Source organism: Numida meleagris, chromosome 10, assembly GCF_002078875.1.
Source record: "Numida meleagris isolate 19003 breed g44 Domestic line chromosome 10, NumMel1.0, whole genome shotgun sequence".
NCBI classification, from domain to species: Eukaryota; Metazoa; Chordata; class Aves; order Galliformes; family Numididae; genus Numida; species Numida meleagris.
In genome coordinates, this window is record NC_034418.1 from 11,644,737 (window position 1) to 11,671,044 (window position 26,308).

The 26,308-nt window shown below is 40.1% G+C and overlaps 1 protein-coding gene across 2 annotated transcripts in view; it reads left to right on the forward strand.

Moving 5' to 3' along the window:
• CDH11 (cadherin 11) overlaps positions 1–26,308 on the forward strand; it is a 232,403-nt gene that overhangs the window by 65,008 nt on the left and 141,087 nt on the right. For both annotated transcript variants that reach the window (XM_021408541.1, XM_021408543.1), the window contains exon 2: positions 10,739–10,800. The gene's annotated coding sequence lies outside the window, so the exon portion shown is untranslated. The remainder of the gene's footprint in view (positions 1–10,738; positions 10,801–26,308) is intronic.

A 26,308-nucleotide genomic window follows, 5' to 3' on the forward strand; every position in this document is an offset into this window, starting at 1 on the left:
GCTGCCATGTAGACCCCTTCATGGAGGTCTCTTCTCCCTCACCCAGTCCTGGCATGTGTAGGGTGTATGCTGAGCTGTTTTGTTCACTTTTCTGTTGAGAGGCTGCTAGAGAAGATAGTGTATGAGGCATGGCCTTCTGTAGTTACCAGTTTGCTGATGCTAGGGTTTGATCTAAGGGAAAAGATCTGACTTGGTTGTTGGTTGGTTTTTTTTTTTCATTTAAGTTCCTTGTCTGCAGTGCATTAGATTAAAACATTAATGTGCTGTTGCTACTGTTGCTGTCAGAGACTGGATATCAGCAGGAACTAAAAGAAAACAGAAACATTTCTGTTGTTTTAACAAGGGAGCTGTTTTATTACTGGTAGTCCAGAAGTGATCCAGATTGGCTATTTCCACTTGTAATCAAAGCCTTGCCAAGAGCTTTGTGTGCGTCTTGAGGAGTCTTTGTTGTTATACTAAGAGCACTAAGATACACTAAAAACATTTACTGCATGTAAATATTTGTCATACGCTTGCAAATTGATTACCTGGAATTCATATAGCCAATGACTTTGAAAGCTATAAACCCCAAAGGATCAAGGGTATAGAAAGGCATTTGCAGGAACGGCTGCAATGTGGAGGGCATCAGAAAGGCCTCTCTCTGAACACAAGGCTGAGCAATGCCTTCAGCTGCTGCTAAATCTGATGCTCTTTTTGGAAGTCTACAACAACAGCCCATGTTCTCTTTAAAAAAATGTTGGCCGTGCATGTATGCTATACATGACAGACATTTTCTCATTTACTCTTGGTCCCCTAAATCATCTGCCTAAGCATGTTTGTACCTTCCTGCTGTGGGTATCTCAGCCATATATTGTTCAGATCTATAGACCTCCGCTTGTTATTTGGACTGTAAAACATACCTAAGACATTCTGAGTTTCTAATTATCGTACATTTTATGGTCTGAATTTCCCAATCTCATTATCTCCTAATACCTAAATCTATCCAGACATTCAAAGTTTGGTGCAGCTTTCTCTCGACTTTCCATTCACAACTTCTGCGAAATGTTTCCTTTCCCGGAGTGCCCCATGTGTATACAAACGGTGAGACCTCTCTTTACTGGTATCTCTCAGATTACTGCTCTACTCAGGCAACTTCAGGTACCTTGGGATGCGCATCATATTCATGTCCAGGGCTGTGTTTGTGAAATGCAAAGCCATAACTGAAAACTCTTTCAAATCCTTACCCAACTTTCTGTACATAATTACTAGTGTAAAGTCTGTATCCAGCTGTGTGTCTAATTTGCACACACAATTATTTCAACTGCCCAATATGAACTGGGTAACTGCACAAACAGGTGAACGTAATTAGTCATTTGAATTTGTAATTACCTCATTTGCACATGCAGTTGTAGCAACTCTGCATTCTAATTAGTTTTAAAATGTCTGGTGTTGTGCTGCTTCCTCACTTGGTGTATTCAGACAAGTCTTTTGTGTGTCAGAGTGATAAAAGACGTTGGGCAATGCTGGTTGGTGTTTTGGGGCCGGGGGTGCTGCTGTGCTGCATCAGGGCCATCCAGAACACCAGACAAGGAAGGATGGTCATTGCTCAGCGTGTTTTCTCCTTCTTGAGCCTCAGTGAGTTTGCAGGCAGGACACAGGTTTCTCAAATATTGAATTGCACTTCCTGCTTGTTTCCATGTGCTGTTGTCTGAAATTTGATTGGTTTCTATGAGAGTGAAATAAACTAAAATGTATGTTAAGTTCATTCTCGGTAAATCTCTTGAGTATTGTTTTTTCACAAGTTGAAATTAGGTGTAGGCTTTTCTATATTAGTGAAGTAGCATGACTAAATGGGTTAGAAATGCAAAATAGTGTCTGTACCAAACGTTTGAGGTCTTTCTCTGCGTATCATTGTCTGGAATCCCAAGTCTTGCAGATAAAGTACAATATATGTAGTTTGAGAGACAGTAAATCAACCCAGGGAAGGTGATCATTAAATAGATTAAAATGCATGAAAATTACCTAAATGGAAGCCATTAGATTAAATGAAGCAGCTACAGTATAATATCCTGATGACTCTAGAAACTTTATTTAGATCATAACTGTACTGATGTTGTGCAAATCCCATGATTAAAGGGAACGTAACGTATCTCCCCCTCTTCAGCCTCTGCCACTCTTTCTTTAAGAATTTCAATTTCAATTCCTCCACAGCTTAATAAACAGTTACCTCAATAAAGGCATTTCCTAATGTTCTGCACCAGTCTACATTTTGATATGGTGTGGCATGAAACCTTATCTCAGTGTGGTGTTTGCAGGAATAACAATGTTTAAATAATGACTGAAATGAAGCATGCAAGTCTTTCGTAACCAAAATGGACACACTGAGAAAACTGAAGTCTCTGCTCTCGTTACCACTTTGCTATTCTCTTCTGAGACTGACACTCATGCATCATACACCTCATGAAGACGTGTTCCCAAACCCCACACATATTTTGATTTAGTTCTCTGTTCAATATTTCTTTATTCCACTGGATGCCAATTTTTGGTCTTAATGCCAAGCTGTTTCATGAATTTTCATTAAAAATATGTATCGCTATTTGTGTTGAAACTGCCTAGTGAATTATCATTTCCTTCTCATCCAAGTGTTTGCTTTAAAATTTCTGGGATCATGAATGTCACTGTGCTTCCTGTGTGTTCCATGTATTGTACGCACAAACTTCTTGGAGAATTACAGGGTCAGATTTCCTGCACGCGTTATTTGATTATTTTTTGAATTGTATTTAATGGGGGCTGTTCGAGTCAGCATTTTCTAGTTGTGTACATCCTGATACCACTGGAACAAGAAATTCAATTTTTGGTTTCTCATGTTCCAAGCTACTATGCTACCAGGCTGGCCAGAAATACCCAAAACCATAGATGTCCATCATTGTGTGTTAATTTCCTATTCCTTCTGACTATTGTGCTGCTCTTTCACATACCATTGCTCTATCTGCATGCATACAGACATTGTATGAGAGCTTTTAGGGAATTAGAATTCAACAATGGCACGGAGTAATAGCTTCCTAATGGAGTAACTAATGGCTATTATTCCATAACTCATCAGAATTAGGATGCCTAATTCTGAGTGATATTAAAATAATAAAATGAAGAAGACTGGTCTTTTACTGATTCTTTTACCAGTATTTGTAATTTACCATTATAATATCACAGTTTGTAATAGGGATTTTTTTCTTTAAACCAAACAAATGTTGACTGTCCTGGCTCCTGTAATGATAGTCATATTCCTGCAAGCAGGCAGTGTGCCCACAGTGCAGCATGCTCTGTGCCATTCGAGAGAGGGAAATGGCAAGGGGGGAGAAGATCAGGGCCCCAGGGTACTTTGAGGGATGCACTGACTGCCAGCAGCGATGGGACTGGATGGCAGTGGGAGCTGCCGGGTTCTGAGTTCTCATCAGTTTAGCAGTGTACATCTGAAGGCAAAAATTAGAAATGCATTCCACAAAGTGCCACTGCATGGTCTGCACTTTGCCATGAGAGGAAGGGGTTGTGAGAGAATCGAGAAGATGTAAACCTCTTACAGAAACCTGCAGAGAATAGCTGAGAGGGCTGGGAGCTGCTGGGGCATAAGAACTGGAAGTTTCTCTGTAAGGCAGAGGCTTAGCCAGTCTGCCTCCATATGGCTCTGCAGAATTAGTGTTCTCTCCTCTGATTTTGAATTAATAGATTTTTAATGAAGAACGAAGGCCAAAATCTTGGCCATTTGTCTGAGCTATGTGAGAGCTCTGAGAGTGCCATTAGCAAAAACCAACAGCTTTAAAATTGTTCTGTTTCTCCTTGGCAATCTGCAGGCAAAAAAGCTGCAGCCTGTTTTGGGGTACCAGGCCTGTGCGCAGGGCAGCGGTGAGGCACAGCCTGCACCTCTGCTGCCATGCTCTGTGCTGGGCCATCACTGCCCATCCTGGAACAGAGCTGCTGGGGAGCACTCTGATCTGCTTCTGTTACCTAATAATGGCATCTGGAGAAGTTTTCATTAAAATAATAAAAATAGGATGCACTGCACATTCCTACCTGAGTTGTAGTAGCGTGTTACTGTGTGAGCCGATGCAGCCTTTGCCACACAGACTCTACACACTTAACTGTGCTCTTGCAGCAGAACCATCTGAAGGGCTATACAATCAGAGAATCACAGAAAGGTTTAGCTTGGAAGTGACCTTAAAGATCACGTAGTTCCAACCCCCTGCTATGGGCTGGTTGCCACCCACTCGATTAGGCTGCCTGGGGCTCCATCCAACCTGGTCTTGAATGTCTCCATGGATGCCCATCTCACTGAATGCCCGCACCCAGCTTGGACTCCTGACTTAATCCTTTTTCACAGTCCTCTCCTCTGCTCTCAACTGGTGCTAGTTGTTTATGAATAATTACATATAAACTCTTTATTCACAAAAGCAACTGTTGCTGAAATTTGGTATTTTTATCACTGCTGAACATCCAGCTATATCTTCATCAGAGTATGAAGAGCACACAGTAGCACTGTAGATCTGCTTATTCCCTTCCAGTCCCACTTGGCACAATTTTTTTTGTCTGTGCAGCAGCCCTACCTATTAATTTTTAGATTTGTTTACACTTTAGAATCACATCCATCAAAGCAATGTCAATACAATTATAGAAAACTCTATTAGGAAATGCTTGTTTTTAGCATTTTCTTCCTTTGCTGGCATGGAGAAAATGTGCACCCGCTGAAGCAGTCACGGCACCGCGTGTCCTTCCTGGCCCTGCACAATGCCAGCAGAGCTCCCAGCAGCAAAAAAAAAAACCCCACAGGTAATGTAAATTCAGGTAAACTTTAACAACACAAGGCCTTCCTTGTGCTGACAGCACAGATGAAAGTATGAGTTTTGTATGGGGGAACTCTTTGAGGAATTAAATATTTACATGGGCAGCTTCAATTATGCTTCATCTGATCACTCCAACTACAATTTAGACCAGGTTGCTCAAAGTCCCATCCAGCCTGGCTTTGAATGCTTCAAGGTTGTGAATGCCCCCTCCCTGGAAGCATTCAAGGCCAGGCTGGATGGGACTTTGAGCAACCTGGTCTAGAGGGAGGTGTCCCTGCCTATAGCAGGGGGTTGGAACTAGATGATCTAAGGGTGCCTTCCAAGCCAAGCCATTCAATGATCTTTTTTTTTCTGACAGCCCAGGTTAGAAAACTGGCAGTAACGTGCCAGTGGTCCCAGTGAAATTAATTCCTTATTGCTCTGTGTGTTAAGCTACAAGCAGGCAAGGCACTGCCACTGCTGTGGGCACGGCAGCACGCAGGCAGAAGCTGTGCAGCATGGAGGGGCTGTGCTTGGCCAGGCGCTGCTGGCGCGGAGCCGCTGGCATTTGGTCCTTTGCAAGGATTAGAATGGATACCCCGCATCTTGCCATCCCAGGTTGAACAAAGATCCCATATGACTCTCTTGTTCTGCCTTATCTTACAATGCATAATGCACATTAAAGAGGCTGGTTGTGTATTCTGAAAGGTTTTTAATAGAGTTGGTGTTTGGATTCTTGCTGAAGTGCACTGGCTCCCTTATTTCCAAGTGCAGCACGCAGCAGCTCCGAGCACATGCAGCAGCTTACAGAGCCCCTATTCCCAATGCATTGTTCGGGGATTTTTATTTCATACATCATTTCTTAGTCACAGCTGTATAATCATATATCAAGTCTATAGAGCATAGCATGGCATTGAGGATGTATTCTGAATACACACTAAATATTGAAAAATCAACACAGAGAAAACTGTATTTTTTACTGCAGCTTGCCAGAGCCAATTTCTCAGTGCTCCAGAAGTCCACATGCTTTCCTAACAACTGCAGACCATTTGTCAAGGAAAAAAAAAATCTACCAAGATAGATTCAGTATAGATTTGGTTTTCTTAGGCACTAATGTAGTCTTGGGAGCTAATAAATAAATAAATAACCAGGAAAAAGAAAAGAAGGTTTCTGCAAGCTGTGCTGAGAAATGTTGCTGGCACTGTAATGGTCCTCAGCTGGGGCAGATGTGTCAGAACATCTCCTGTTGCAGTGAGGAGTTCTGAGCCCAAAGAAGAAGCCCTGCCACAAACCATTAGTACCAGAAGAAGGTGGGAATGTAGGGACAAACAAGTACAGCCCAGCTGCAGCCTCTTAAACAAGAGGCGTTATTTCTGTTATTGATAGCTGTGATAGTTTTTATCCTTTCTTTGTGTAGGCTTCTAGAGAGAGATGGCACTCAAACAGCCTATTACAAATGCCCTGGGTTTAGTGGCTGTGAGGTCTGCAGTAATGCTCCTGGTCTAATTATCATTCATTTACCCAGTAAGTGCCTAAGGAAGCTTCAGGCAGCTGTAGTTTTGTCTGTGAGGATGGGGCCGCTGGCAGGCCAGCAGCCCAGGCTGGCACAGCCCTGCCTTCCCTTGGGCTTCTTGCATGGGAGCAGCTCCCACGCTGCCCACCTTCCTGCAGTAGCCATTCCTTAGGTGGCAACATGCAAGTTCATGTGTAGCAACAGGGAAACCTGAAACAGCATTGGCATGGAGAAGCTGTAGACATGACTACTATTTTTTTTCTGTAGGAATGCTTGTTGTCTTTATGCCTGAATGTGGGAATGCTTTATTCCAGGCCATTAGCCACAGAGATAGACATAAGAGATTTAGAGTGACCTATAAGCAAGTTATATAGATCATGATGTGTTTGGAGTGGGTAGTCTGGACCATCTGTACTATCTCCCTTCCTTTTTTCTTTTTTTTAATCACCTTTGGCCTTTTGTGTGTTTATGTGTATTTTTGATTTGCACAATATATTACTCAAAGAAGAGGACGAGTCCTGAAGACCGAAGAGGTGGTAAAAAGACTTCTATGGTATTGTTTTCATTGCTGGTTCGACTTCATTATGGGACAGACTCTTGAGCAGGATTTGTTGTGATAGGACAATGGGAAATGGTTTCAAACTAAAAGAGGGGAGATTTAGACTGGATGTAAGGAAGAAGTTTGGTGTTGTGTTTTGTTTTGTTTTGTTTTTTTTTATTTACAGTAAGGATGGTGAGGCACTGGCACAAGTTGCCCAGGGAGATGGTAGGAGCCCTGTCCCTGGAGATATTCAAGGTCAGGCTGGTTGGACTCTGCCTACCTGATGGAGCTGTAGGTGTCCCTGTTCATGGCAGGGGGGTTGGCCCAGATGACCTTTAAAGGTCCCTTCCAACTCAAACGATTCTGTGATTCCATGGTCATTGTTGGTCATGAATGGAGTCCCCTCCAGTCCTGTATTTCTTTCCTTTTTGAAAAAGATAAATAAGAGATCATATGCTATAGCTACAGGAATGAGAAACAGTAAAGAGGAAGGAACTGGCCAAATCTGATCAGTCCTAAGCAGCTTGCTCTGCACTGTGCAGCATATGTAGGTATGGATTGATTTAAAGTCTTGTCAACTTCTCTGGAGTTCTTCTATTCATTTTCCTAAATTTTGGATCTAATTCTTTGAGAACAGACAAGTGCAAGCTGTTAGTGAAAGATTAACCAAGGCTCAGCTACCCTAGTGCTTTCTTCTCCCCACTCACTCGTTGAGGCTCACTGGACTGGGGCTTGGCCCTACTGGGTGAGTCTGCACGCGCTGTTGGAGCTGTGCTCTCTGCAGCCAGGAGAGCCTTTCCTTCCTTGTTACACTCAGATGTTCTCATGCTGTGTTCCCTTGAGCTAATATACAGCTTAATTTACATACGGCAACCCATGCTTTTCTTTATCTAGTTATTCCATTCACCTGGCTGTATGGAGATGTCACTGGGCAGTATGCAAATCAAATGTAATACATTGGCAGTTATTACATTAATAATATCCCCAGCTCTTGCACTGCTTCTGAGCTCAGCTTTAGGAAGGCAGCCTCTGTACCACAGCACATCTTCCTTTGCTCCTCCAGCGTACCCAGCCCGGCACAGGAGAAACCACAGTGCACTCGCACAGTAGCTCCCATCAAAATGAAATCACAACAGTTTTAATCTTATCAGTCCCAAATAGTGGCAGAAGTCTGTGCAAACTCAAGTCCTTGCTGTCTGACAATATCAGTGAAGAAACATAACACATCCTCATCCAGGCTATTAGTTGTCATAGCGAGCTGACAGTACACAAAGAGCTGCAGTACACAGTGCCAGCTCTACAGCTGGAGATGATCCTTAACGCACTTTCTTCCCCCAACCCCTCAGGGGATAAAGCAACCTTTGCTTCAGGATGGTGAGGGAAAAACAGCCCAAAACATCCTGTACAATTTATCTAAGAAAGCTTCGATGTCCATTTTAAGGTACTCTGAAATCTTATTTTGCTGCATATTTCTTTCTGTCTCAGAGCTTGCAGTGTACAGGATGGTATGCACAAGGTCTTTAAATGGCTCAGGCAAACAATTGGGATTTCTCTCCGTATCTGTGGTTATTTTAATTTTTTAAGCATAACTTCTCTCTTTCCTTGCACTTCTCTGACCACCTCAAGATCTGTTATCTGTGGTACTCAAAAGTTAATAGAAAATAAAGATCACAGTGATTTAGCATGGCTATTGAGGTTAATACTTGCGCAGTGATAATCAGTGACGATGAGCAAAGTTGTTTACACATCCCTGGAGGCAAACACTTATTAAAAAAAAAAAAAAAATCTTTAAAACCCATTGAAAAAGAGACATTAAAACTTCACGCTCAGACGTGTTCTGAAAGATGTGCTTTCAGGTGGCAGATGAGCTAAGCCATCTTTCCAAGTTGCTGTGGCTGCACCCCCAGTGCCGATGTTGGCGGAATGGCCCGTTCCCCTAACTGACACATGTCCTTTCCAGACCAGGCATACAAATGTGCTCATATTTCATATCGGGAAAGGAGTGCTAAACTCATTTGAAATACTCTAGGATGGGATACTTAGTCTGTCGTCTTTTCTTACCAAGAGAGGTCAGGAGGAGATTCTGACATCATTCATCAAGAACTAGAGTGGGAGGTGAAGTCAAACCATGAGCACAAATGGAAGGAACCGCATTTAAAAAAAAATGATTTGCCTGGGATTTGGCTTGAACTGTGATCTGGTGAAATCAGGCTGTTCAGTTTTGACCCAGAGTGAAAATTAGCTCCATAGTTCCATAACTCTGACTAATGACTGTGACTAATGGGCGCAGCCTAATTGGAAAGGTGATGAATCCCTGTTAAAGCTGTGATTTTGAACTAGCCTTTCTTCCATCAGCAGAGTTGCAAGTATCCCTCTTCTTTAGGAAGGGGTGATACTGCTTTGTAACGTAGACAAGTTTTAGATTAACAGTCTTCCTATTAGAAGAAAAAAAAAACAGCTGCTTGGATTTGTCCTAAAAAATTCTAGAATAGCACAGTGAGGTACTTCAGAAAACAGCAGCATTACCAAGAGCTCTTGATTTTTTTAGTACCTTCTTATATGGTATATTGGAACACAAAAGCAGGAATGAGACAAGGTGGGGCTGAAAGATGAGAAAGGAACAATGGGGAACTGTGGGGATAGAGGAAGGGGGGATAAATGGAACAGCATGGAGATGAGGAAAACAAGAGCCAGGAGGGGGTGGAGGCATTGGAGTGAGCCAAGGGGATCAGAAGAGCAAGAAGAAACTTTAGCCTCTCTGATCTGTAACACTGTCTGTATTTTGCATTTGCTGTTAAATATAGATGGCAGCACACATTCTACAAGACAGAAACATAAAGGAGGCCAGAAGAAACAAATGCTGTGAATACGTCTTTGGGTTATTCTAAAAAGCATAAAAGACTTTCAAGTTACTGGTCTTTTGATTTATTATGATGCTCCCACAATCGGATGGTGTCTGCGCAGCTCTACATTTCAGATTTATGAATCCATGCAGTAAACATGATTTCAGTTATCTTTGACAAATGTTCTGATTTTATTCACAGGGAAGTCTGCTTTCGTATGGAGAGTGGTGTTTGTCCCACTGTCCTAGTTAGTCTGACCCACTTACCTGGTCTGTGCCCCCGTGGCTGCGTTTGTGTCCTCTCCCCTTTGTTTTTGTTCATTGGGAAAAGCTGCCCTGCACCACATCAGAGCTGGCTGCGTTTGCTTGTCAGACAGAAAGTTTCCCGGGTGGAAATTGCTTGTGGGGTGTAGGATCTGTAGTTTAGATGCTAATTAAATGTAATGTACTAGTGCTACTTTTATTCCTATTAACGTGAGGATTTCTGCCCAGCTCCAATTAATGTTAATGTGAGGAAAAGGAAGAAAAAGGCATTTTTGACAAGCTAAAGAAAATTCTGTTCAAATGTCTTTGTGTTTCCTCTACTCATTATGTGTTGATATAAATGTAAATGTCTATGAGAAATGTGGAAAGGAAAATGTAAGGCAATACACACTTATTTTTGGCTGCGAATAGCAGTACTTATGAGTCAATTTTGGCTTTATAGTCAAAAAGACTTGGCAACTATGGTACTCACAGCATTTGCACATACTTTTATACATTTGCTGTTAGGGGCTGATCCTGCAGAATCCTGTAGTCTCAATTTGTGGTGAAGTAAATCTAATGTAAGGCTGAATGAAAGGCAATAAACTCAAAAAGCGTGACCTGTTGCTTTCCAGCTTTCTCATACATGCAGACATTTGATTCTGGTACAAGTCTGCTTCTCTTCTAGGCATTCTCATTTCTTCAGTTAGTTATAGAGGTTGCAGTTCTAAACTAATGGAGCAAAAATCTGAATTTTTGGTGAATTTTCTCATTTTCTAATAATCGCTTTTTTATTTGATTTTCAGATACTTTTGGGCTGTAAGAGGAAGAAAGCTCAGTTATTTCAGAGCATGCACCCCCAGTGAACGTGAGTAGACTGTGTGTTCTCATAATTTTCCAAAAAGGTTAGTCCTGAGAGCTGACATTCCTTAAAAGTTAAAGAATGACCGAAACTGAAACGTATGCAACTAAAGGAAATCCAGCCTCTTTGTGTTTGCGAGTGTAATACAAGTGGGATTATGTGCCTACAGAGATGTGACTTGGAGAGAACGGCCAGGTTCCACCCAGGGAGGGCTTACTTAGCACTTCTCCTTGGCACTGGAAGGTATTTCATTTGCTTTTGGGCGTAAAGATTATGGTGAACAGCTTGGTCAAGAACTGTGTACACTTTGCTTTGTAAATTAGCAGCAGTCCTACAGAGCATACAGTAATATCTTATAAACATCAGTTTGTGTAGTACACTGTGCACAGATCTGCAGTGCTTCTTACTCTGACTCCAAGTACTTAGCTCCATGAGAGTTTCTTCTCTGCTAGCTCTTGATAAAGGTCAGATTAATTGAAAAAATGAAATGCTTTCTCTTGAGTATTACAAGGTGAATGTAATTCACAGTGGGCGTATGTTTTCAGTTTGAAAATTGTCTTTTGATTTTGTTTTTCCCTAAAAGAAAACTCACCCAACTGTCATATAACCTCAAGGGGGTGAATATTCATCAGCTTTAAAATACAAATTGCTGTTTTCCTGTATCACTGGCAAAATACTCCTTCCTCCCACCTCTGTTCCCAGTAAACATTCTGATTGGCAGTATAAATAAAATACAAATTATTTTTTTTTTATTTGGAAATGGTGTTCTACACTAGCAGAGTGGAGTTTAGTTAGTCTTTCCCTTTGTTTTGTTAGACAAGTTGCACCCTGGTCACTCACGTGGTACCATGGTGAGAATGGATTGGGGAAGCTCCAAAGAAGTGGTCTGTCCATTATCAAAGTACCTAAATGGTGAGGGTGGTAAGAGTAGCAGAAGGGTTTTGGTTAAAACAAGTAAGGGCAAAGAAAAGGAAGAGTAGGGTGGAAAGCCAAGAGAAGGAAAGTCACAAACTTCCCACTGCGAACTTGAGAAAGTTTCTGTGTCACTCAGTTAAAGCTTCTAAGTTGTATAGCAGTAATATTGGAATTTCACAGTCTTACTGTGATGAACTGTGATGCATGCACAAACAACTGAGTTTGTAGATGGTATGTGTATCTAGAAAAGCATTTAAAAAAAAAAAAAGTATAGTAAACATTATCAGTGGAAATAATCTGTGTACTGAGTGAAGAAGGGACTCCATGCATTCATTATCATGAATCATTATCGTGAAAGTCTTTCCATCAAACATTGCTGTTTATCTAGTTCATCAGTGGTCAATCATCTTTCAGAATACAAAAAGAAAAAGCTAACCCCACAACACCGCAATAATCCTCCCCTCAAAAAGCATGTATTTCTTGTTGGAATATCATGAAGTGGTCATCGGGCTCCAGCAGTACTCGTATCTCTGGAAAAACCGTATTTTTCTCTACTGCAAATAAATTCAAATTTTGAGTAAGGAAGCAAATACCTTGATGCAAAGTAAAGAATAATATCACATGTAGAGTGATACCGAGTGGCTGGTTAAAGTAGTCTTCAGAGCTGAATTGACAGTAGTTGTTGTGCAATTCAGAGTAATGCAGAAATAAAGCTAGGAAGGAGCCCTAGGAGCTTGGAGTTTTGAGATGTCAGTAGTAACCCTTGCAGATGAAGAAATGTTTTTCTGGGCATTATGTGTGCAAAGTGGATGTTTTTGCTCTTTAACTGAGAAGTTTGCAAATGGGGACTGATATTCCGGAAAACCTGAGGATAGTTCACTTTGTGAGCATGTTTACTGCCTTTTATCTGTAGCAAATAAGTCAGCCAGCCACAGAAATTTAGATTATTCAGAGCATCTTACGATTGTTTTGTTTCTCTTGTAGTCCTTCCCTTTGCCTTTAATGTTGCTAAAAGTGGGAGTAGAGAAGGGAGGCTATAAAAGTATTGTGTCCTTGACTTTACCAGTGAAAGGTGAAATTCAACCAGTTGATACTGAAAGCCTGGCTAAAAATAGATGGGAGATGTTTAGATTGGCCTTTAAAAGGTAGTTAGTACATTAAACCCAGGTGTTGCAGCTTAAATATAGCATCAATCACTTAAAAAAAAAAAAAAAAAAAAGAAGAAGAAGAAAAAGAAGAGAAATAGGCGCAGCTGATCAGGCTTTATTCACATCACTTTTAGGACTGTGAAGAGCCTAGATAGGTTAGAAAGTAAGCGTGGATTTTGGAAGGCAACTTAAAGCTATAGGAGGTTAAAAGACAGTTGAACCTCAGTATCGTGCTCAGAAGCACTATATCAGTATTATTTGATGCAAATGCAAAATGATATATACTTTTGATCCACACCTGTGGGTCCGCGGGAGGGGATAGCAACACACGCCTCAGTTGATCCTACTTGCCCCTGCATTCGCAGAGCTAGTATACTGTGCTACCAGAGACCAACAGGTATTTTAACATGTGTTTTTTTCTATACGGCCTAAATGTTGCAATTGGTAATATTTTAATTAGTGCAGATAGGGTCAAATGTTGGAGAATAAAAACAAAACACACGAAGAGCTGCGTGCAGAGCCTTCATGGAGTAGCTGGCTACCTCTAGGAATACCTCAGCCTCACTTGCTCACAGGATATGCAAAGTCTTTTAAAGTCAGCATAGAGAACTCAGTCAGCAGTTTCAGCATTACCGATTTGTGAATATTGCTACCTGGAATGATAGTACTCAAGCAGAAGGTTGGTTTTGTGATCACTTCTCTGACAAATGCCAAATTCTCTGTGACTGACTTTGATGTTTACCTCATGCTGTCAGAATTAAATGTATAACTAATAAGAAGAGGAAAGCAACCAACTTTATTCAGATAGATTTGGATCTTTTAAATGGCTGGCCCACTAAGTGGAAAATACTATTCAGCGTTTAACATAGAAAAATGTGAAATAATCAATGTGTAGGCAATGAACCGAAGTGAAGAGTGTATATACAGTGGAACAGCTATGCAGTAGAATGACAAGGAAAGGATTTAAAGGTTATTATAAACAAATCCATGAAGATATTAGCATGGTCTGTGTGCAGGAAAAAAAGCCAACATGAAATGGAGCTGCACAAATGAGGAGAATACAAATGACAACAAGGAATATTAATATGGGACTCTTTTATTGCTTTATTTTAAACAGTACTGTGAGTTCCATTTTTGAAGTTGGGTATTGCGGTTATAAACCTGCTTTGTATCTGAACAGTGATACTGGCATTTGGATTTCTAAATTGGGATTCACATTTTTAAACCCTGGTGCACAATATTTGCTCCCGTAATTTTTATTAACTATCTGTCTTTTAGAGAGCTTCTTCAGTGTACACATCACAGTAATTGTTTGTACAAAAGACCAATTACATATTTAGCTGGCTTCTTGAAGGCACATTTACATTAAGTGGACCCACACAACTGGAATGATTGTTTATACAAGTAATGGTTGCACACACTTACGGAAATCTGGGACTTCTTTCTAAAGCCCGCTAGAGTACTTTGGTATGGGTTTAACATACAGTGTGAAAGGTTTAGGTTTATTTCAAATCGTGGTACCTCAGGTAGCTAATTGTGGTTGCATGTTTGCATCGTGCTTGCAGAAGTAACCCACAGGAGCTTCATGGGTACCTGAAAATATTGATTAATCCTTTAGGTCAAACTTTTTTCACCATCAAATAAAACCTGGTAATTTCCTAAGCAGATTTTGGACCTACTGGTATGGGTAGTGGATGTTCATGATAAAAATTAGTGGACACAAAGAGTATGTTTCTTAAGATGTGACAAATCGTGCTTTTCTTTTCTGGTTGCCATAACATCCTCAGATGGCCCTGATTTGTGTGCGAGGTTCCTTCACCTAGTGCTTCCTGTGGAGCATCTTACAGAGAAAGCTGCACTATTTAAACCTGGCAGAGCTGTACAGTACATTAGGTCAGGTATCCACATTAAATTTGAGTATGCCCTAGGGGATAGTTGAAGAACTGCATCATTTTAATAGCTGTTGGATTTTATTTTTTTTCCTCAGTGGATAAAATTCAAGCTTTTATCAGTAGGCAGCCTGTTCTTTTCTTTTTTTTTCTGTGTATGGGTGTGTTGGTTTTGATACAAAGTTCTTAAAAATATCAGTTTTGTTTCTTTAGACTATTTCTTACAGTGGCTAAAGTCACATTACAGTGTGCTAGGATTATCATATCTGAAACGCAGCTAATTATGTCAAATTTGGTAGTGCGTATTGAATATCTGATTGATATTGTGGGCTTATTTTTGTCAAACTCCTGAAGTAACACTGAGTAACATACTTCTTTGTATGAAAATACTACTAGCTAATCTAGATTAAACCTAACAACCTATATAAGATGGTATGAAAAAGCCTAAACAGACAGGCCTCACTCCGCTTCCGGTATATACAGCTGTGGATGTGTTTGTGTGATTTGCTGTGGGATGAAGAAAGTGTAGGACCACAAAAAATGGCTGGGCTACCTCATATAGTTGCTTATGGCAGGAGTCGTAGGGCTCCCAATACAAAACATGTAGGTTTTGTTTCTTTTGTTTATGTATTTTTATTTTTCTAAGGATCCCTGTGGTACTTTGTGAATTGTTCTGAAGGTTAACTATAGAAGTCTGTTAAGTAATGTGTGACTTCATTTTAGTTCGAAATTTTCTTGTTATACATGCTTGTTGGAAGACCTATCCTTTTTTCTCTCTGTCTTGTTTGCTTTTGCATGTGTGTTTATGTGCTTATAGACTGAATAAATCAGGCCTTCCATTTACAGGTTGTGCTTCCAAGTCTATGCTTTATCATCTTTCTTTGCAAACTGTGGATATTAGAACTGGGCTCAGCATGCAACTACTGAGGCCTGATAGCAAATCTGACGAGCCAAGCACAGAACAATTTGCCTTTTCTTTGGCAAATGTGCTTTTGAGCCTTTTCTGTTTACCTGCAAGTGCCTATGACATTGCCCAGTGGCTGTAAGAGCCTGGACCTGCAGCTTTTGCCTCTCATCCCCTTGAAGAGAAGGAAGATAATCTGATTTAAGGGGTTAGATATGTGGTAATTTCACAAGAAAATGTGCATAACCCTTGTAACTCTTGAAGTAGTTTTTCTTCCACTTTTTCTATTAAAATGAGGATTTTTCTTATAATATTTTAAAATATATTCAACTTTAAATATATTTACTCTGAACTATATCTGTTACATTAAATATATTTATAATTTTTCCATTATGAAAACTGTAGCTGGCTTTGATGTTCAGAATCTCAAAGGATTTTTAGGCTTGATCATCTGCCGAGCTCTGCGTTAACGTGTCTAATCAGGAAATCTGCAGAAACCTTAATGATGTTTTCAGGTATTATCCTCTTATGAACTAAAATTTAAGAAAGACTTCTTGCTGGAATGAATTGTACAACTTGTACATGATTTCTAAATTTCTTCAGTTTATGTGGTTCGAATTTTGAATCTTCAATGTATTTTCTTCTTAATGTATTATCTTTGGAAACTTGAACTCATCATTCTTTCTCCTGTCCTACAACTTGGAGTGAACATAGCAGTTTAGAGATGATCAAAACTTTTTAACCTTTCCCACGGAGCTTGAAAATAAAACCTCAGTCATACCATGCAGAAATTAATAGGACCGCATAGAAAGTGAAGTGTTATTTGGTATCGGTAAGCATGGCTAAAGCAAGAGCTGTGCTTGGGCAGATCTGTGAGGGATGACAACAAACAGCAATTTCAGGGGGTTAAATGGGGGAGGTTGCAGGCTGGGCCTGTCCTGGGAAGATGCAAAGCCACACTGTTTTTAACATATATTTTTATTGTTGTTTTGATTTGGATTGTTCATCTAGCATATGCAGCTTTAGAGATGTGCAATACTATATATAGGAAATGTGTGTTTTTTGGCTCCCAAACAGCAGGGGATGGGTCTTAAAAATATAGAATAAGAAGCTAAAGCAAGAGAGATTGTGGTGAAATATAGGAAAATAAATGTTGACGTTTGAGCACAGTTGTGAAATGGGATGTGAAAAACAGTGTGAAGAAGCATGGAAAAATGTATGTGGGTCTCCCAAATTATGATGCAAATGTTATATTTAATGAGGAAGATGATTAAGAGCTAGTGAAATGAAGCAGGACAGACTGAGAGGAATAGGTAAGACGGATAAAGTTCTGCTACAATGGAAGCTACTGCAGAGATCAGCAAAAAGTGGAGTGTGCTGCTCTCTCAAGCAGAAAGAAATTGATCTGGCTTTCATAACTATTATAAGGGGCAAAGAGCTAAACGGGCCATGTTATTTCTCTGCAATGAAATTGTGCTAATTGGGTCATAGGTAGGCTTGGTTAATTCCTAATGGGTGAGATTCTGGGTAGCAAATCTCTCATTTGCTGTTGGGAATATCATCCCAAACTGCTTCTGGCTGATGGATGATTTCTGCATATTACACTTATGGTGGTTAAAGATATGCATACTTAGTATATCATAAAGGAGGGCAGCTACTATACAGTGAAGTACCCATCTTCCTGTGGATAAATAAGTAGAACAGATTTCACATTTGAAAGTTTGGTTCTCCTTTGAAAACCAGAATTCACTGACTATAACTTTAGTTAGAAAATGTATTTCTTAATGTTTTTAACATCTAAAACTGTTTGTATATATCTGTTTGTGTTAAATATAGTATATGCTTGCTTTCTTAATTTTCATGCAAGAAAAAAGGTCAAGGATTGTAAATCACCCAGACAGCAATATATTGAAAGAAGCTAGATTGAGAAGTTCATTGCAATCTGAGCTTTTCCTCTCTTCCATGCTGAGATAATTTACACGTGTCTTTAAGATTACTGTGATTTGGAACATCAACATTTTAAAGTCCAATTAACACCAAATGTTATCAAAAACCTTTTGCAAATTGCAGTTTGCTTTTGCAAATAGCAAAGAAGAAGGTCAGCATTTGGCTTCTTATTTGCAACTCTAGCTCAGTGACAAAAAAAAGTGTTGTATTGTGCTTTGCAGAAACTTTCTGAAAACATACAGGAATGTGTAAGCACGTGGGATTTGGACAGACCTACAGTGATTTGTGATAATCACAGGCTTTCATTCATTTTAACTTTTAATTGATTCTATGTCTTTCATTCTTCATCAGAGAAAGTATAGAATCAGATAAATTTCCAATTCTGCCACCAATTCATTTTTAGTGCTCTTGAAAGTGTTTTTCAACCAGTTAGAGTAAATTGCATGCCTGACACGTCTTGTTACTATTTATAAGATATCCTTCTCTTTATTTTCCTTTAATGGAGTGATTTAAAAGGTGTTTAGATCATTTTAGTTTAGTGAAGAATTGGAGGAATTTTTCTCTTCCAATTGCTTCTCATGTTGTCACCTGTTCTTTGTTGTTTTTTTTTTGTTGTTGTTGTTTGTTTATATGTCTAATTTTTATTATTCTGATTGGGGCTGTATCTAGGCATTCCTGAAAAGTCCAGGTTGTTCTGAATGCAATGACCTAACTTGGCTTATTTTTCAAGCGTGTTCCAACCTTACACCTTAGGTACTTTTATGCTAAAAACTAATACCTAAATAGCCCTAATCTGCTGAGTGACACAAACACTGATTTTTCCACATCAGCTACAGTTCATAATAATTTTCCCATGTGTCAATCTCAAGAGGTTATTTTTAGATGCTTGTTAGAGAATGAGGGGAGATTGTTTCTAAATGCTGTCGGATGCTTACCACAAATCAGTCCGCTTCACTTATTTTAGTGGGATAAGCTGCTCTGCTTCCAAAAGGGCCATGTCCCATGATGGGAGTGCAGAGGAGCCTGTACCCATAATGGTGGAGGGGATTTCTCTGTGACATAGGATCTCACCATGCAAAGACTTTACTGAATGAGTACTACTAGAGTACTGAGCGAATGCACTCCTCATATTTGTGGAAAACATCTTAAACTCGCAAAGAAAAGCCTTAGAACCTAAATAATGAATACCTTAATTTTCTGCCTCTCTTCCTCACTGTGATCCTCAAATCCCTCTTTTTTAGTATATGCTAAAACAACTCTCATATAGAATGTGATAGAAGTTGTGTGGATTTGTATACTGAATGGTAATGAACTGGAAGTATGCAAATATAGAAGAGCTATAGGAAATTATAAAGACTTCTGTGTTATGGAATTATTTATTTATTTATTGCTGTGTCTTCCTCTTTGCTTTTCCCTGTGCTCTCTTTCTTTCCTAGACTGGAAGTAAAACTGTTCTCAAATGCCAGCCAGTGGTTCTCACCTGCTTTTAAAGTATATGCAAAAATAAGGATGTCACTTAATGATGCTTTCATACCATATTCACTGATAACCGTGTTCATTAAATAGGTAATTAATTGCTGTGTGTTGTATGCTCTATTCAGAGTTATTTAATAAAGCTTGAAAATGGTGAGTACGTGTCATCCAAAAGAGTTGATGCTAAGTATCTTGCAGGATCTGCCCTCAGGAAATGACAGAAAAAAAGGTACATGGAGTTCTTTGAATATTCAGAAGCTATTTCTGCCTTCCTTTCTGCATCATAGGACTTCTCATAACTCCAGAATCCAGACACCTTTCAAGTGAAAATGAGCAGCAACAGTCCTTACTGAATTTTCTCAGGGGCATCTCTTAGTTTTGAGTATGAGTGCTCTGACTGGGATACATGTTCTGTTTTTCACTGATTCTCAATCTTTTTCGTGTTGTCTGTCCTGTTTCAGCTATGTGCATAAAACAAACAACACGACATTCCGTGTGTTTCAGAGCTGTTTTATCGGTGACAGCCACATTATAATTCTCCTTCAAAAAGAAATGGCAGTAGTTGCTTAATTGTACTCTTGCAAGAGTTGTAGTCATGATCCATTTAAACTTACGCCATTAAGTATTTTAAATTTGTTTGTTGGAGCTGTGCCCAAGGTCATGCTGTCAGGAGCCAAAAGCAAACCCCATGAGGAAAAAAAAGTCAAAGATCATTTTAGTGTGTGCCAGATAACTGGATGTGTTATAAATGACAACTAGCTTATATCCAAATCACACAGACCAAAGGCAAGGCAAACATGTGCTGGGAGCTCAGGGAATTCAATGTCACCATCTAGGACATGATAAAGTAACTTCCTGCACTCATACATCTTAAGTAAACAACTGCATTATGTCTTTTTTCACTTTGCCTTTCAGTTTAACTTAGGCTTCAAATATGCATGAGGGAAATCTGGTTTGCTTGTCCTAAAAAGTCCCTGGGGCATTCAGAAACCATACCCTGCAATATCTGAATTTGAGCATGCCCTGCAGTGCTGGAGTGTTCCCTGGTGGAAGCACAGGGCTGCCTTTCCCTGGGAACCAAGGTCTGCACCAAGCCGTAACGGTGGTAATGGAGCTTTATGCCCTTGTCACTACGCATCTAAATGGCCTGGGGCAGAGACTTGCTAGCTGCCCAAGGTACTTAGAACAATGTAGTTCCTCACTACTACGTTACTGTAAAAAATAATACAGCTACGTTCACTCTTAGGACTACTTGTGCTAAAATCCACTCTCTACAATGAGCAGAAAGGTGGGGATGTGAATGCCAGCCCTTGTGTTATCTGGAATCAACTGATATTCCATCCAGCTGCATGCAATGGAAGTCAAAGGCAGCCTGAAAGCCTTGGCTTAATTACTGCCATCTGGCTTGCATGTGGTCAGCCCAAGACTCCTGTTGAACTCTCTGTATCTGAAGTTCTTGGGCCCAAGATAACATTCCTTATCTCCCCCCTTGTATCCAAAATTCATTTTGCTGTAAACCACCCCCCAGCCCAACCCCCCAGTGACTGATGGAGTGATCTGCTGAGGTGTTTCACCTCCATCCTGGCTTCTTTGCAGAGTGTGCTGCTGAAGGATGTAGAAATAGTGCCAAACTGGGGAACGTAATTCAGCCCTGTGCCATGGATGTGTGGCAACTGAAAACAACCTAATTGAGGAATGTGGAATCACCTGGGGGTAATGTCTCCTGATACTAGAATAAAAATATGGTGATAAAATTGCACTTCATAAAGAAGAATAATATTAATAATTTTAAGGACTTCTACATCCCGTTTAAACTTAATTGAGCCCTTTATTGCTCTCCTGCAAAGCACAAGAGAGCAAGGAGCTCGCTCACTCTCAATAAACTCAGTGGTTAAAGGAGAGAGAATTTAGTCGTGGATCTTTCAGTGTCTATCAGATCTTCAGTGAAAATATGGAGGAAAATGATTTGTTTTAAATGTATTTATTTCTATTATCTAGATTACAAATAGCTTTCAAAATATCACCTCCTTCTGCTGAAAACATCTTATTCTCAGTTGTAAAAGTGCAGTGGAAAGGAGCCTGCTGTGTGCTGTCAGTGCGTTTGGTGAAGCCCAGCTGCTCACCAAGCACTCTGAGGCCAGGTAGTTACTGGTTCTGTCTGCCTTTAAGTATCTGCTTATAGAAGAGGCTCTGATCTACATCAAAGGGCAGGAGTTTTGGTATGCGATCATAAATAAATAAATCAGCCCTAATGAGCGCTGGTGGTGACTTGCTGGCATCTCCTTTCCTTACCCTAAACTGGTTTATGCAGAGTGATAGCTGTGAAGCTGATCAATAGCTGTCCTGGAGACTGTAGTCAGGATCAGGAAAGATCTCACTGTTATTTTCCCATGACATTTGGAAACCCAAGGTTTTCTTCTTTCTCTGTTTGCAAAGCTAATCACTTTTGGTGAGATGGTGTCAATGTTTTATAGTCATGGAGAACAGGTTTTTTTCTTCTCAAACTTGTGTTTGATGGTAATTTTCCCTAGGTTAAATGGCAGTCTACCTCCTGTTGATTTTTTTTTAATGGAATATTTTTGGATTTTGGTTAAAGTATTTTTCTGAGTGTAGTCCTGAGCTGTGTTCATGCAGTCTTTTGTGGGTGGGATGAGTGATTTCTCTGGAATAAATCCATCAAGTTGGCAAATTATTTTGATAATTTTATGGGTAGATAATATATACCCAACAACCTAACAACATAAGCTGCTTCTGAGTCTGCGGCATTCTAGAGATTGGGTTGGCATGGGACTGTGGCTCTATGCTGTCAGAAATTCTATCCTGATAGTAGAGATAACAGTTAAAACCTTGTATTAGCTTAATTTAAGCCATGGTTTCACTTTCTGTTATTATATTCTGACTGCACCGATCTTTCTCAAATCAAACCCTAGAAACAAAAGTAGCAGCTTCTCAGCTGTTGCTAGATGGTGAATCTTGGTGAATATTTACAATGCACAGTAACAGAATTTGTTGCTAGCAATAATAAAAAGAAAATTCCTTTTTCTTTTTTTTTTCCCCCAAGTCCTTTCAGTTCTCTAAGTACTGCATCCATTAAGATTGGTACTGTGAACCTCAATTTAAAGATGGAAAAGTTAGGGAGCAAATTTTGGTAAATAACTTAGCATGGAGGCAAGGAAAATTGGTAGCAAGATAAGAATTACTACTTCTCATGGCACAGTCAGGAATGCAGATTTCATTCCAGTAGAAAACAGCCATGCAGACCTTGAACTGGCCTGGCGTCTCCCTTAGTACTCTGCAAAACAAGAGAATCTCTTAAAATAAACGCCTCTAGCTCCTCATTGCTTGTATCAATGATCTAACAAAGGTAGCGATAGCTCAAACTTTAAAAAGAAATCGTAATAAAAGAAATTTAACATAATGTCAGTTCCCAGTGTTCTGTATAACATGTCATGCGAGCAGAAAGATCGGTTTCTCAGATGTCTGGATGTTGGTAAAATCTTTAATCAAGACATCCTTCCAACTCATAATTCAACACTGCAGAGTGAAATACAGTAGGTAATTGAAACTGATTGATAAAATATGGATTTCCTCCCCTTAGAAGAAAGTTCAGTATACTTAAGGGGAAAAAACCCAGAGCATTAGTAGTTCAAATGAAAAATATGCTGACATATTTCTTCCAGGAAAAAATAAATAAAGATAAAAGCTACAGGAAAGAGTAGGTGACAATAATTAGTTTGTTGTTTTAAATTAGGAGGTCTCTTGGGCCAGATGTTAGTTGTCAGGGAGTGATGCCCCCTCCTGAGAAATGTAATGAAACTAAGATAGCCAGGGGCCTTGGAGAAAAAAAAAGCTCTCTGTTTGGAGATGTCATTTTATTACAATGCTCTTGCCTTTTGCCTGAAGCATCTTGTGACTGGGGATGGAAGGGAAAAGGGAGAGAAAGACAGCACGCGGGGATTGATAGAAAGGATGTAGGCAGAATTTGTATTCAATCATAGTCTGGTCAGCAGAGCATGCATGCTTCTAATTAGCATAAGGAGGAAGGCAAGAAACCTGTCTCTGCCACCAGAGACAGAGCAGACAGCGCAATCCAGGGCTGTCCGGAAGAGCTGCCACGAATGTCTGCAGCTCATTGCAATGCAGGTGACAGAATTTAGAGAAAGATATCAGCAGAATTATCCTTATTTTCTCTGCCATTCACTGTCTGCTCTTATTAAGCAAACAAAGAATGCAGGGTGCTTTCTGGGTGTTGGAGCACTGAGTTTTTTGCAGCCACAGCCCTGCAAATTGCTCTCTGCTGGCTGCCAGCCACAGGTCTGGGGACAGGGGACCAGGGCTTGGGTTGGGTGGTGCCAGGTCTTGGTGACCTCTGGAATGTGTGGCAGCTCAGGACACAGTGTGTGGGAGACCATGTCCTTGGGGAACCAAACTGCGCTCTGCTGTGCCCTCCAGCAGTACCTTATTTGAATCATAGAATCGTAGAATAGCTGGAGTTGGAAGAGGTTCTGAAAGGTCATCTAGTCCAACTCCCCTGCAGTGAACAGGGACACCTACAGCTCCATCAGGTGCTCAGAGCCTGGTCTAGTCCGACCTCAAATGTCTCCAAGAATGGGGCTTCCATCACCTCTCTGGGCAACCTCTGCCAGTGCCTCGCCACCCTTATTGTAAGAAACTTCTTTACATCCAGTCTAACTCTCCCCTCTTTTATTTTGAAACCATTTCCCCTTGTGCTGTCACAACAGACTCTGCTCAAGTCTGTCCTCTTCCTTCTCATAGCCCCCCTGTGAGTTCTGAAAGGCCACTGTCAGGTCTCCCCAGAGCCTTCTCTTCTCCAGGCAGAACAGCCCCAGCTCTCTCAGCCTGTCCTTGTAGCGGAGGTGTTCCATCCCTTGGATCATTTTTATGGTCCGAAATGTAGCCCCACGTTCATTATGTTCTGCACAGTTCAGAGCAGTTTTCAACCTCAATCGAGGTCAACAATTACAAGCAGTACCACAGAAGTTGCTTCAAAGTGGTAGATGGGTTCACGCGTTGCTGCTTAGCTCCTGCAGCACGCACAAGCATAACCAAAATAGCCTCGATAAAACCATTTCAATTGCGGTAGATCAAAGCTTTAATTTTTGTCACCAGCCACACTTACACCATTTACATTTCGTTTTTATTCATGTCTGTGCATTTTATTTCTGCAGTAGAATAAGGACAAATATTAACCCGATTTCATATGAGGAATAATGCATTTCCTAGCATTTGCATGTAGTTGTGCTAACCTATTAAAAAAATTTTATGCCTCATGAGCTACAAATGTAAAGGAATATGATGGATATAGAAATAAATATAGATGTTTTTCTAAAATTCTGTCATTCAAAATTATTTTCCCCAGACTTAAATATTTCAGAGCCAATTAACTTTGAAACAGCATTTGCACTTACTTGATCTCAGTGGGGTGAAAGACTGAATTGTTTTGATTTATTCTTGTTTATGGAATGATTGAAAAATAAATCTTTTTAAAAATGACTCATTTAAGATGCCCACATGATGCATATTTTAGTATTTGCTCTAAGAGGTGCCAGCAGCACTCTGCATTTTAACGGCTGCTAACGGGTTTAATAGAGCACAGTTTACGTTCGTGACTTCCCAGCATGAGAACTGCATTGTATCAGATGATGCAGCAGCTTACTTTTAATCAAATAACAATTTAAAAGACATAAAGATGTACCTCCGTCTCATTCCCTGGTTAGAATTTCAGCACACAGGAGCTAAAGAAGGACTGTTAGAGCAGATTATGGCACTTGTAATCTCTCAACTGGCTTCTGGTGGTGTTATGAGATTGTTTCATAAACCCACCTGCTGTCCAAAAGTCACAGGATTTTTCCATTAATTATATAAGATTGCTTCAAATTTACCTAAGTCTTTTGGGACTCCATCCTGGCTGTGCTAAGAGCAGAAGATACCCAGCGCTATGCAGGTTGAATTTCTGGGTTTGCAAATTTCAAAGAGTCAGAGAAGTTGATTAACTATTGCTATTCCTCCTTAGTTGAAGTAATACAAATACCAGGAGTCGGCGTGAACCTTCCAGATGTATTCCATATAGTCAAACCTACGCACTCACAGGTCGGTGTGAATCTTTGTGATGATCTTAACAGCTTTAATCTCTCAAACTAGCAGGCCATTGAATAAGTCAAACTTGCTTTTCTTATTTTGTGCAGGTGGGCCTATGGACTTTGTTGTTTTTTTTTAATGAAAGATAAAAGATAAGTTTTATGGAGATAGCTTTTTAGTATGAGTAACATTTTAGGTAGTTCTTACATGGTTTGAAAAGCTTGTGTGTCGTTGTAAAAATTGACTTTGAAACTCCTAGGACTCCTTGAAATTTCAGACCATTTTGAAGGCATTGTTTACGTGTGTGTGTACACACACACCAATGGAAAATAAAGTTACAGAATCCCTTTCAGCTGAAAGTTTTCGAGCTAGATGCATGCAGTTCATTTCAACAGCTTGAAAAGCACGGAGACAAACGAGGACGAGGTATTTTAAGCATTGCCAAATACTTTTTATCCCTGTATGCCTCAGAGGTTTGAGCAGGAGGCACAGACTCAGGCTTGACTATGCAGTCCGTTATTTTCTAACGAAGAGCAGATTCATTGCCACTATGTCAGCGCTGCAGCAAAGCATTGCTAAAGGCGGTGGTGCCACAAACATTTTTTTGCCATTTAATTTACATGAGGGAATGAAGAGTTTCTTCAGATGTTCCACGTTTTTTGGTGGTGGTGTCTGGCGGCTTTTATCTGCTCAGATACCGTGATAAGATGGGGACACTCCTCCAGATAAATGAGCTGTCTTGTTTTCCTCTTTCTCAATAGGAAATGTGTTAATTCCCCTGAAGACTGCAGTGTCAGAAAACAACAGCTAAAGGAGCTGTGTGAATATTCCCTTATGTAACAGTGGGACTTTCCTGCTTAGCCTTTCTGTCACTTGCTTTATAAATATATAAAAGGCTATTAGGGTTTTTGCATTTCTTGAACAGGGATGTCTCATTTCAGGCATTCCTCTAGTTGTTCCTTAACATCTATCTTTTTTTCTTCTTTTTCTTTTTCTCTTCCTTTTTCTCTTTGAGAAACAGCGCTTTTTCCCCTCTGTTTCTTTCCAGAAGAAAATCCTGTCTCAATATTCTGTTGTGATTTGACTTCGTGCCCACACCACATCCGTCTCTTGTAGTGCTCGGTTTGCAGACTGCAGTC